At 41.0% G+C, this 12,244-nt stretch overlaps 1 protein-coding gene across 4 annotated transcripts in view; it reads right to left on the reverse strand.

Moving 5' to 3' along the window:
- CCR8 (C-C motif chemokine receptor 8) overlaps positions 1-12,244 on the reverse strand; it is a 155,116-nt gene that overhangs the window by 99,349 nt on the left and 43,523 nt on the right. The gene's annotated exons all lie outside the window — the stretch shown is intronic.

Consider the following 12,244-nt stretch of genomic DNA (forward strand, 5'->3'; position numbering starts at 1 on the left):
CGGAGCACAGGCTCCAGACGCGCAGGCTCAGTAATTGTGGCTCACGGGCCTAGTTGCTCTGCGGCATGTGGGATCCTCCCAGACCAGGGCTCGAACCCGTGTCCCCTGCATTGGCAGGCAGACTCTCAACCACTGCGCCACCAGGGAAGCCCCACCAACTTTTTGTTTTTAAAAATTTCAAAGCTAAGGAGTTAAATGAGTACTACAATAAACATCATATAACCTTTATCTGGATTCACCAATTTTAACCATCTGCCACATTTGTTTGATCTGTATGGAGACAGAGAAGAGAGATTGAGAGAGGTGCCTTTGGGATGCCTAAGTGGTGCTGCCAATTGTCCATTTTTCTAAGTCATAGAGCCAATGTTTTCCTATCAATGTGTGTACTCTTTATATTTTAAGACCGTACTAAGCTTATTAACCATGAATTTGGCAAATACTTTTGTCCCATTTTCTGTTTTCATTTTCCTTTTGTTTATCATGAATGTTGACATCCAAACTCTTAGTTTTCAGTTAGGTAAATCTATTAATTACTTCCTCTGTGAATTCTTTTATGTCAGAAAGTCAGGAAGGACTTTGATATACTCTAGGCTGTCCAGAGCTTGGATTGACTCCAGTGGGGAACACATCATATTCCACACCTCTGGCCCCAGAGACGGGTCCTGAGTGAGCACCTGTTCCAAGATGACCCAGTGAGAGTCAATTTCAGGATATGGTGGAACTGTTGGGAGGCAGGTGTTCCCTCTCTCTTTCTCTCTCTCTCCTCTCTCTCTCTCTGCTGGGGAGCCTCACTTGGAGGGATGGAAATGTGAACATGTTCATCACTGTCTTGCTACCATTAGGGAAAAATCTACTAGACAATAAGGCCAACACAAAGAAAAGCAGAACCAAAAGACGATGAAACACAGACACTCCTGATGACATAGCTTAGGAACTTGGATCCCATCACACCCAAACTTTTGGCCTTTTCATCACATAAGCCAGTAAATTCCCTTTTATATTTACTTCAATTTGATTTGCATCTTCATCACTTGCAACCTAAAGAATTGGGTAATGAAGGACATGAGATGTAATCTCACCCTGAGAGTAGGACTTTCTCACCACCTCTGCCTCAAAGGCCTATGTCCAAGCTGCACACGCACATTCCCTAGAAGGCCTTTGCCTGCTTGGGACACTGTCATTGTTCAGCTCAGCTTGACTCCCTGATGGTCTCCAGATGACTGTTACTTGGAGGGGGACCAAAAAGGACATCATGACAGAGGATAACAGGACAGAAAGATCTGGAAGGGTAAAGAGGCCCATTTCTCGTACCCACACCTTGCTCTTGTCTCAGCTATGACTCCATGCGGTGGCTCTGCATCCAGATATGTCTTCCTTCAAACATCTGTTCTTCCTATGACCTGGGTAGATTTCTTAATCTCTCACTGTCCTTTCAGCGTTCTCAAAAGCAAATGCAAAATGGAGCCAACGATACCTACTTCTGAGAGAATGTTGTGAAAATTAAATGAGATAAATTATGTTATGTGAAAGCATACTCTGGGGGACTTCTCTGGTGGTCCAGCAGTTAAGACTCCGCACTCCCAATGCAGGGGGCCCGGGTTTGATCCCTGGTTGGGGAACTAGATCCCATATGCCACAACTAAGAACCTGCATGCTGCAACTAAAAAAGATTCTGCGTGCTGCACCTAAAGATCCCACATGCCACAACGAAGATCCTGTGTGCCGCAACTAAGACCCAGTACAGCTAAATAAATAAATAAATAAATATTTAAAAAAAAAAAAAAAAAGCATGCTTTGGCTTTCGTCTTAGAGTTATCCAGAGAGACAAAACCAAATAGGAGATATACATATATATCCTACTGGTTTTTTATATATATGAGAAAGAGATTTATTTTAAGGAATTGGTTCATATGATTGTAGGAACTGGCAAGTCTGAAATCTGCAGTGCAGTCTGGAGACAAAATTCCTTCTTCCTCGGGGGACATCAGTATTCTTACTTAAGGCCTTCAACTAATTGGATGAGGCCCACCCACATTATGGAGGGTAATCTGCTTTACTCAAAACCTACTGATTTAAATGTTTATAACATCTTAAAAAAATACCTTCACAGCAACATCTAAACTAGTGTTTGATCAAACAACTGGATACCATAGCCTAGCCAAGTTGACATATAAAAAATTAACCATCACAGGACCCAATGCAATGCTGACATTCTAATACAGGTTTGTTGATTTGAATTAAATTCAGTTTCTCCCAACAAACTCAGCAGCAGTCTTTGGGTTTGCTTTGAAGTTTAGCTTAATCATTATTTGGTAATTAATAACACAGCACTTTACAGTTGGTAGAGCCCTTTCTTATATGGGGTTCCTTTGCAGGAGACTGGGTGCCTGGGGTGTGGCAGGAAGGATGATTGGCCTCATTTTACAGACGAAAAACATGAGGTTTGGTGAGAGGTAAACCCATAAACAGCTCACTATAGTTTCCTGTGGCAAGTGCTCGGACAGGTGGGCACAGGGGAGGACAGAGTCCCCCTTGTTCTTAGTTTGGTTCCAGTAAAGAAGTTTGGATGTTTGGCGTCCATCCAACTCCCTTTATTACCTGTTTCTTGAACCATTTTAATAATTACCTTGCATCTAAAGATTACTTAATTAATTTTGGTTTTCCTGCTGGATAAGGAGTACCCTTTGTCCTTTACCCTGGGGGCCTTGACATGCCCCAGGTGGTCCCCAAAGCCCAGAAATTTAGACTCTTTCCTGCCCAGAGGTCTCTTATCTGACCTGCTAGCCACTAAAGCAGGGGTCACAGACCCAAATGCTGACAAAGGCCAGGTAAGTAACTTATGGGAGTGAGGAAGCTGGGAGGGCAGAGGGGTCTTCAGCAAACTGGAGTAGGCATGTCCCATCATAAGATGGCAGCTGCAATGCACCTCCAGGGCACAGTGACTTTGGGGAGCTCAAGACTTTTAATATCTGGAAATTGGGTTTTTTTAAAAAAAGTGAAATATCCTGATTTGAACTGGCAGCCAGTTCAAATTGTTTTTTAAAAATACTGCAAGGGCCAAATAAAACACATCTTCAGATAATCATTCCTGCCCAGTTAGTTAAAAGAGAAAATAAAACATTCCTTCCCATGACTAGCTTGGCACGTATACCATCTGTCCACTCATTAATGAAGGAGGCAAGAATTACTACATTTGTCTATTTCTTGAGTGCAAGATAAGAGGAGGATCTTGCCTGGGAGATTCAGAAGCAAAGAAAATGGGGACCTGGCTCACCAACATTTCCATCAGCCTCTCCACGGCAGACACTGCTTAAGTGTTGTCTACTCCCCTGCATTGCCTATCAAGAACAACGTTAAATGTCGTTTCTCTAGTTTATCAGCCACTACTGATGCCTTTTCTCCTAGGTTGTGGAACCTCACCCAGGAAGGCACATCTGTAACCATCACTCTAGCAGGAGCTCAAGTCCTTCCAGCTAAGAGTCTCTGCATCTAGAAGCAAGCATGCTTTACCCGGTCAGCTGTACTAACCCAGGAGGGGAGGGGTGAGCACAACCCTGGAGTGTTCCCACCATGGGGTGTGTTCTTCTCACTTCTCAGCTGAAGACACCCACTTGCTGCTGGGGTCTCAGTGTGTACACAGCTCTGGGCAGGAAGTAGAGCCACTCCCTCCCTCAGCCCCTTTTCAGGGAAGTGCAAACCCAGACTCTTCAAGGTGGAGGACACAGCCCCGCAGTATCACTGAGTTCTCTCTCAGTACCTTCTAAGGTTAACAGTTTTCCCAACTTTTTTTTTTTTTTTTTTTTTTTTGCTCATTTTTCTCCAGCACAAGTTCTGTGGTCCTCACACACCCATGAGTTACTTGCCTGACATGAGTTACATTCCTGCCTGGAGAGAGAAGAAAACTCTGAGAATGCAGGTGTCCACCTGCCACCCCTTAGCGCCCCTTCCTCTCAGGATGTGCTCTGCTCTTTCTCCAAATCCTAGCCCAGAGTTCCCTGCCTCCTCAATCTGAGATTCCCCCCAGATGGGGAGGAATCGGCATGTATTTTATTTTATTTTATTTTATTTTTTATTTTTAACATCTTTATTAGAGTATAATTACTTTACAATGGTGTGTCAGTTTCTGCTTTATAACAAAATGAATCAGTTATACATATACATATGTCCCCATATCTCTTCCCTCTTGCATCTCCCTCCCTTCCACCCTCCCTATCTGACCCCTCTAGGTGGTCACAAAGCACCGAGCTGATCTCCCTGTGCTATGCGGCTGCTTCCCACTAGCTATCTATTTTAAGTTTGGTAGTGTATATATGTCCATGCCACTCTCTCACTTTGTCCCAGCTTACCCTTCCCCCTCCCCGTATCAAGTCCATTCTCTAGTAGGTTGGCATCTTTATTCCCGTCTTGCCCCTAGGTCCTTCTGACCATTTTCTTTCTTCTTTTTTTGAGATTCCATATATATGTGTTAGCATACAGTATTCGTTTTTCTCTTTCTGACTTACTTCACTCTGTATGACAGTCTCTAGGTCCATCCACCTCACTATAAATAACTCAGTTTCGTTCCTTTTTATGGCTGAGTAATATTCCATTGTATATATCTGCCACATCTTCTTTATCCATTCATCTGTCGATGGACACTTAGGTTGCTTCCATGTCCTGGTGATTGTAAATAGAGCTTCAATGAACATTTTGGTACATGACTCTTTGAATTATGGTTTTCTCCGGGTATATGCCCAATAGTGGGATTGCTGGGTCATATGGTAGTTCTATTTTTAGTTTTTTAAGGAACCTCCATAATGTTCTCCATAGTGCCTGTATCAATTTACATTCCCACCAACAGTGCAAGAGGGTTCCCTTTTCTCCACACCCTCTCCAGCATTTATTGTTTGTAGATTTTTTGATGATGGCCATTCTGACCGGTGTGAGGTGATACCTCATTGTAGTTTTGATTTGCATTTCTCTAATGATTAATGATGTTGAGCATTCTTTCATGTGTTTGTTGGCAATCTGTATATCTTCTTTGGAGAAATGTCTATTTAGGTCTTCTGTCCATTTTTGGATTGGGTTGTTTGTTTTTTTGATATTGAGCTGCATGCATTGCTTGTATGTTTTGGAGATGAATCCTTTGTCAGTTGCTTCATTTGCAAATATTTTCTCCCATTCTGAGGGTTGTCTTTTCGTCTTGTTTATGGTTGCATTTGCTGTGCAAAAGCTTTTAAGTTTCATTAGGTCCCATTTGTTTATTTTTGTTTTTATTTCCATTTCTCTAGGAGGTGGGTCAAAAAGGATCTTGCTGTGATTTATGTCATATAGTGTTCTGCCTATGTTTTCCTCTAAGAGTTTGATGGTGTCTGGCCTTACATTTAGGTCTTTAATCCATTTTGAGTTTATTTTTGGGTATGGTGTTAGGGAGTGTTCTAATTTCATTCTTTTACATGTAGCTGTCCAGTTTTCCCAGCACCACTTATTGAAGAGGCTGTCTTTTCTCCATTGTATATTCTTGCCTCCTTTGTCAAAAATAAGGTGACCATATGTGTGTGGGTTTATCTCTGGGCTTTCTATCCTGTTCCATTGATCTATATTTCTGTTTTTGTGCCAGTTCCATACAGTCTTGATTACTGTAGCTTTGTAGTATAGTCTGAAGTCAGGGAGCCTGATTCCTCCAGCTCCATTTTTCTTTCTCAAGATTGCTTTGGCTATTCGGGGTCTTTTGTGTTTCCATACAAACTGTGAAATTTTTTGTCCTAGTTCTGTGAAAAATGCCAGTGGTAGTTTGATAGGGATTGCATTGAATCTGTAGATTGCTTTGGGTAGCAGAATCATTTTCACAATGTTGAGTCTTCCAAGGCATGTATTTTACAAAATCATTCCCATGGATCCCACACAGTTTGACTGAATCCTGCAGGCAGAGCTAGTGAAAGACCCTGCCTTCAATGAGTTCACCATCTACTGGGGGAAACTAACATGAAAAATGACCTTATCTCTAGATGCCCCTTGCCTCTCCCCTTGGTGGGGGTGGGTGAACCCAGAGTGGGGAAGGGGTTCCTGCCAGGCAACACCAAGGAATATTAACAGAAGGGATTTGTAAGATAAGCCAAAGTGGCTGCAGGAGACATAGCATAAAGTCTTTTAGCATAAACACATATATATGGAATCTAAAAAAAAAATGTTCTGAAGAACCTAGGGGCAGGACAGGAATAAAGACGCATACGTAGAGAATGGACTTGAGGACACGGGGAGGGGGAAGGGTAAGCTGGGACGAAGTGAGAGAGTGGCATGGACATATATACACTACCAAATGTAAAATATTTAGCTATTGAGAGGCAGCTGCATGGCACAGGGAGATCAGCTCGGTGCTTTGTGACCACCTAGAGGGGTGGGATAGGGAGGGTGGGAGGGAGGGAGACGCAAGAGGGAGGACATATGGGGATGTATGTATATGTATAGCTGATTCACTTTGTTATATAGCAGAAACTAACACACCATTGTAAAGCAATTATACTCCAATAAAGATGTTAAATAAAGAACAAAACACTTAGAAAAAAATTTAACAGAAGAAATACAAAACTTGTACCCTCAAAAACACAAAACATGTTGAAAGAAAGGGAAGATCTAAATAAATGGAAAGATATCCCATGTTCATAGATTGGAAGACAATATCAAGATGGCCACTCCCCAAACTGATCTACAAATTCAATGCAATCCCTAGAAAAATCTGATCTGTCTTTCTTGCAGAAATTGACAAGTTTATGCTAAAATTCATATGAAAATACACAGGACCTAGAACAGTCAAAGCAATTTTGAAAAAGAATGAAGTTGGCAGACTCACGTTTCCCAATTTCAAAACCTGCTACGAAGTACTGGTATAAAGACAGACATATAGGTTAATGAAATAGACTTGAGAGTGTGAAATAAACTTTTACATTTATTATGGTCAACTGATTTCTTACAAGGAAGCCAAGACAACTCAATGGGAAAAGAATAGACTTTTCAATAAATGGTGCTGGAACAACTGGATATCCACATGCAGAAGAATGAAGTTGAACTACTTTCTTACACTGTACACAAAAATTAACTAAAAGTGGATGATAACCCTACATATAGCAGTTGAAACTATGAAACACTTAGAAGAAAACATAGGAGTAAATCTTTGTGACCTTGGGTTAAACAAAAGCTTCTTAGATACAACATGAAAAGTACATGTGAAAGCACAAGTGAAGTGTACTTTTGTTTGTGATAAAGAACACTTGATATGAAACCTACTCTCTTAAACAAATTTTCAAGTGTACAATACAGTATTGTTTACTATGGGTATTATGTTGTACAGCAGACTTCCAGAACTTATTCATCGTATATAACTGTGTAATTGAACAACTCCCCATTTCCCCGTCCCTTCAACCCCTGGCAACCACCTTTCTATTCTCTGTTTCTATGAATTTGAATATTTTAGGTACCTTATATAAATGGAATTATGCAGTATTTATCTTTCTATGACTGGCATATTTCACCTAGCATAATGTCATCCAGGTTCTTCTGTGTTGTCACAAATGGCAAGATTTCCGTCCTTTTTAAGGCTGAATAATATTCCATTGTATGTATATACTATGTTTTCTTTATCAAGATCACATACTTTGAAAACATATTCCTCAGTATAATCACTTTTCCATGATATACTAGCTGTTTGACCTTGGGCAAGTGACTAACCTCTCTGAGGCTATCTCTCTGCATGTAAGATGGGAATAATGTACCTTGGACATAGTTCTTGCCCTAGTCCCTGACATGACGTATTGTACCTCCCACACCTCCCCAGCCTATAACAAGTATTCAATAGTTGTTACTTCTGATCCTCCTTTTTCCCTTTTTCATTCCCTCCTTACCTCTTCTGGTTCAATCTGGATGCAGATATAAAAAGATTCACACACACAAAAAAAAGTCTTTTAGCATAAAGTCAAAAAACTATACTAGCCGAGGACATTATCAAGCATGTAGGAATCTTTCTCAAGAGTAGTAACAGAAGATCAAACCAAGTAGTGAGAGCTGTCCAAATTTTAAACAAAAAAGGTAGAACTGCAGAAAAGGGAAGCCTTCCTCCCCTCTTCCCTCAATATGTAAAGCCTCTCCCTGCCTCCACTTTCCAATGGTCTAGGGAGGGGGAGGGGAGAAAGGAGACTAGTCAAAGTCTGTGCAATTTCCGAAGATGAAAAAGGAGTCTGAAGGCTTGCAATTTCTAGGAAAAGAGTCACGATCCAGGTAAAGAGGGAATCTGGGTACTTTGGGTAGCCCAGGCTTTGACCTTTCTAAGGTCGAAGCAAGCCCTACCCTCCAACCCTCATACCCCATGGTGTTGGTAGAGACCAATGGGAGCCTGGACTTTCACTCCCACCAGGAAGTAACAAGGCACCCCTCCCCCTCCCCGCTGGGGTGGTATCTGTGGAGGCCTACCAGAGAGTCAGGACTTTTGCCACTGCTTAGTGATAACAAGGCTACCTGCTCTCTGTTGTGTCAGTGGAGGTCACGTGAGGAGCAGTAATGAGGCCCTCCTACCTCTTCTACTCCTTCTGGACAAAGAGGTATCAGTGGAGGCTGGGTGGGAGCCAAAAACCTCACATACACCCATCAGTAACAAGGAGTTTCCCTCCTCAGGCGTCAACAAGTGGGGAACCTGAACGTCTACCTTCACCAGCAGTAAGGAGGCAACAGCACTCCTTCTCCTGCTTGAGTGGTGTCAGAGGAAGTCAGCCAAAAGAGAAGGTTTCAATAAGATCCAGAGTCTTATAGTACCAAAAACGTCCAGGTTTCAATTAAAAATCGTTCACCATATAAAGAACCAGGAAAATCTCAAACTGAATAAAAAGACTATCAATGGATGCCAACACCAAGATGTCAAAGATGTTAGAATTATCTGACAATGGTTTAAAGCAACCATCATAAAAATGCTGCAACAAGCAATTACAAACATGCTTGAAACAAATAGAAGGCCTCAGCAAGGAAATATAAAGTATCAGCAAATAAATTAAAATTATGAAGAAGAACCAAATGGAAATTTTAGAACTGAAAAATACAATAACCAAAACCAAAACCAAAACTCAGTAGATGAGCTAAACAGAAGAATGAAAGGGACAAAGGAAAGAATTAGTGAACGTGAACCTTAAACAACAGAGAGAAAATAAACTGAAAAAAAAAAAAAAAATAGAGTCCCAGGGACATTCAAGACTGTAATAGAGATCTAACACTCATGTCTTCTTCCCCAGAAGGAAAGAAGAAAGAGTGCAAGTCTGAAAAAGTACTTGAATGGCTGAAAGCTCCCCAAATTTGGCAAAAGATACAAACCTACAGATTCAGTAAGCTGAGGAAACCCCAAATGGGAGACACCAAAGAAAGTCACACCAACACATAATAGTCAAACTTTTGAAAACTAAAAGCAAAGAAAAAAAAATCTCAAAAGCAGCAAAAAGAGAAATGACAACTTATAGATGAGAAAAGCTTTTCAAATGACAGTGGATTTCTCATCAGATACTAAAGGCCAGAAGGAAAGTGCTGAAAGAAAAGAACTCGATCCAGAATCCTACACCCACTTGAAATATCCTTCATAAATGAATAGGAGGGACTTCCCTGGTGGTCCAGTGGTAAAGAATCTGCCTTCCAATGCAGGGGACCTGGGTTCAATCCCTGGTCATGGAGCTAAGATCCCAGATGCTGCAGGGCAACTAAGCCCATGTGCCACAGCTACTGAGCTCTCGCGCCTCAACTAAAGAGGCTGTGAGCCGCAAACTACAGAGCCCATGTGCTCCGGAACCCGCACGCCACAACTACAGAGCCCACCCGCCCTGGAGCCTGCACGCCACAGCTAGAGAAGAGAAAACCGCATGCCACAGCTAGAGAGAAGCCCACGCAAGACAACAAAGAGGCCATGGGCCACAACGAAAGATCCCGCATGCCTCAACGAAGATCCCACATGTTGCAACTAAGACCCAACGCAGCCAAAAATAAATTTTTAAAAAATGAATAGGAAATCAAGACATTGTCAACTGAAGATAACCTAAGAGACCATGTTGCCTGCAGACCTACCCTAAAGAATGACTAAAGGAAGTTCTCTAAATGGAAAAGAAACAATAAAAGAAAAAACTTTGGAACTTCAAAATAGAAGAAAAAACATGCAAAAATAGGGGTAAATATAATAATTTTCCTCATCCTCTTGAGTTTTCCAAATTATGTTTGATAACTAAACAAAAATTATAACACTGTCTAATGTGGTTCTCAATGTATATAGAAGACATATTTAAGACAATTATATTGTAAATTGGGGAGGATAAAGGGATGTAAAGGGAAACAAAGTTTCTATACTTCACTCAAACTGTTAAATGTCAACATCAGTTGACTGTGATAAGTTAGATATATAAGGTTAACACCTAAAGAAACCACTAAAAAAGCTTTACCAGAAGATAAACTCAAAAACATTATAAATAAATCAAAACTGATTTCTAAAAAGTGTTCAAATAACCGATTTCCACAGGAAGATAGTAAACAGAAAACAGAAACCAAAAAAAAAAAAGGAGAGAGAGAGAAAAAGAAAACAAAAGATACAATAGCAGACCTAAGTCCCGATCTATCAATAATTACATTAAGTGAAAATGGTCTAAAAACATTAACTAAAATATGAAGATTGGCAGAGGGGATTTTAAAACATGACTAAACTATATGCCATCAACAAGAAATTCACTTCAAATATAACCTAAGTCTTACACCTTATGCAAAAATTAACTCAAAATGGATCATAAACTTAAATGTAAAACATGAAACCATAAAACTTTTAGGAAAAAAAGCCTAGGGAAGTATATTCAGGATCTAGTGTCAAGCAAGTTCTCAGATTTGACACCAAAATCCATAAAATCCATAAAATGAAAAATCAATCCTACACATTGGACATCATCAAAATTTAAAAGTTTGCTGTGTAAAAAGCTCTGTGAGGATAAGAAGACAAGCTACACAGTGGGAGAAAATATTTGCAAACAGCATATCCAACAAAGGACTAATATCAATAATATATTTTTTAAGCTCTAAAAACTTAACCGTAAAAAAGCAAACACTCCAATTAGAAAATGGGCAGAACACATGAAAAGACATTTCACCAAAGACATATAGAAGGCAAATAAGCATATGAAAATATGTTCTACATTGTCAGCCAGTAGAAAAATGAAAAAAAATTAAAATCACAATGAGATACTACTATGCATCTATCAGAATGGCTAAAATAAGAAACACTCCCAGATGCTGGCAAGGATATGGAGAAACTGGACCACCCATAAATTTATGGTGGTACAGACATTCTGGAAAACAGTTTGTAATTTCTTTAAAAATAAATATGGGGGGCTTCCCTGGTGGCGCAGTGGTTGAGAATCCGCCTGCCGATGTGGGGGACACGGGTTCAAGCCCTGGTCCGGGAAGATCCCATATGCCGTGGAGCAACTAGGCCCGTGTGCCACAACTGCTCAGCCTGTGCTCTGGAGCCCGCGAGCCACAACTACTGAAGTCCACACGCCTGGAGCCCGTGCTGTGCGGCGACAGAGGTCACCGCAATGAGAGGCCTGCGCACTGCAGTGAAGAGTGGCCCCCGCTCGCTGCAACTAGGGAAGGCGACACGCAGCAATGAAGACCCAACGCAGCCAAAAATAAATAATAAAATAAATAAATAAATTTATAAAAAAAAAAAACAAAAAAACTAAATATGGGGACTTCCCTGGTGGCGCAGTGGTTAAGAATCCGCCTGCCAATGCAGGGCACACAGGTTCGAGCCCTGGTCTGGGAAGATCCCACATGCCGTGGAGCAACCAAGCCTGTGCGCCACAACTACTGAGCCTGCACTCTAGAGCCCACAAGCCGCAACTAGTGAGCCCATGTGCCACAACTACTGAAGGCCATGAGCGTAGAGCCCGTGCTCCGCAACAAGAGAAGCCACTGCAATGAGAAGCCCGCACACCACAACCAAGAGTAGCCCCCACTCGCCACAACTAGAGAAAGCCCGTGCGCAGCAACGAAGACCCAACGCAGCCAAAAATAAATAAATAAAATAAATAAATTTATTTTTTAAAAAAAACTAAATATGCAACTACCATATGGCTCAGTAATTGTACTCCTGGGAATTTATTCCAGAGAAATGAAAACTTATGTTACAAAATATCTGTATACGAATGTTCATTAGCAGCTGTATTTGTGATAGCCCCAAAACTGAAAACAATCCAGGTGT

This window comes from Balaenoptera physalus (assembly GCF_965194825.1).
Source record: "Balaenoptera physalus genome assembly, chromosome: 11".
Lineage (NCBI taxonomy): Eukaryota > Metazoa > Chordata > Mammalia > Artiodactyla > Balaenopteridae > Balaenoptera > Balaenoptera physalus.